The sequence below is a fragment of the Mus caroli genome, chromosome 1 (assembly GCF_900094665.2).
Source record: "Mus caroli chromosome 1, CAROLI_EIJ_v1.1, whole genome shotgun sequence".
NCBI lineage: Eukaryota > Metazoa > Chordata > Mammalia > Rodentia > Muridae > Mus > Mus caroli.
The window spans coordinates 157,003,089-157,004,482 of NC_034570.1; positions in this window are offsets into that span (position 1 = coordinate 157,003,089).

Below are 1,394 nucleotides of genomic sequence, written 5' to 3' on the forward strand. Positions count from 1 at the left end.
TCTGGTTTTATGTGGAGTTCCTTGATTCACTCAGATTTGAACTTAGTACAAGGAGATAGGAATGGATCAATTCGCATTCTTCTACATGATAACCTCCAGTTGTGCCAGCACCATTTGTTGAAAATGCTGTCTTTTTTCCAACTGGATGGTTTTAGCTCCCTTGTCAAAGATCAAGTGACCATAGGTGGGTGGGTTCATTTCTGGATCTTCAATTCTATTCCATTGGTCTACTTGTATGTACTATACCAGTACCATGCAGTTTTTATCACAATTGCTCTGTAGTAAAGCTTTAGGTCAGGCATGGTGATTCCACAAGAGGTTCTTTTATCCTTGAGAAGAGTTTTTCCTATCCTAGGTTTTTTGTTATTACAGATGAATTTGCAGATTGCCCTTTCTAATTCGTTGAAGAATTGAGTTGGAATTTCGATGGGGATTCCATTGAATCTGTAGATTGCTTTTGGCAAGATAGCCATTGTTACTGTATTGATCCTGCCAATACATGAGCATGGGATATCTTTCCATCTTCTGAGATCTTCTTTAATTTCTTTCTTCAGAGACTTGAAGTTCTTATCATACACATCTTTCACTTCCATAGTTAGAGTCACACCACGGTATTTTATATTACTTGTGACTATTGTGAAGGGTGTTTCCCTAATTTTTTCTCAGCCTGTTTATTCTTTGTGTAGAGAACGGCCATTGACTTTTTTGAGTTAATTTTATATCCAGCTATTTCACTGAATCTGTTTATCAGGGTTAGGAGTTCTCTGGTGGAATTTTTAGGGTCACTTATATATATACTTTCATATCATCTGCAAAAAGTGATATTTTGACTTCTTCCGTTCCAATTTGTATCCCCCTTGATCTCCTTTTGTTTTCTAATTGCTCTGTCTAGGACTTCTAATACTATGTTGAATAGGTATAGAGACAGTGGGCAGCCTTGTCTAGTCCCTGATTTTAATGGGATTGCTTCCATCTTCCCACCATTTACTTTGATGTTGGCTACTGGTTTGCTGTAGATTGCTTTTATCATGTTTAGGTATGGGTCTTGAATTCCTGATCTTTCCAAGACTTTTATCATGAATGGAGGTTGAATTTTGTCAAATGCTTTCTGCATCTAATGAGATGATCATGGGGTTTTTGTCTTTGAGTTTGTTTATATAGTGGATTACGTTGATGGATTTCTGTATATTAAACCATCCCTGCAACCCTGGAATGAAACCTACTTGGTCAGTATGGATGATTGTTTTATTGTGCTCTTAAATTCGGTTAGCGAGAATTTTAGCATATTTTTGCATCGATATTCATAAGGGAAATTGGTATGAATTTCTTTGTCTTGGTTGGGTCTTTCTGTGGTTTAGGTATCAGAGTAATTGTGGATTCATAGAATGAATTGG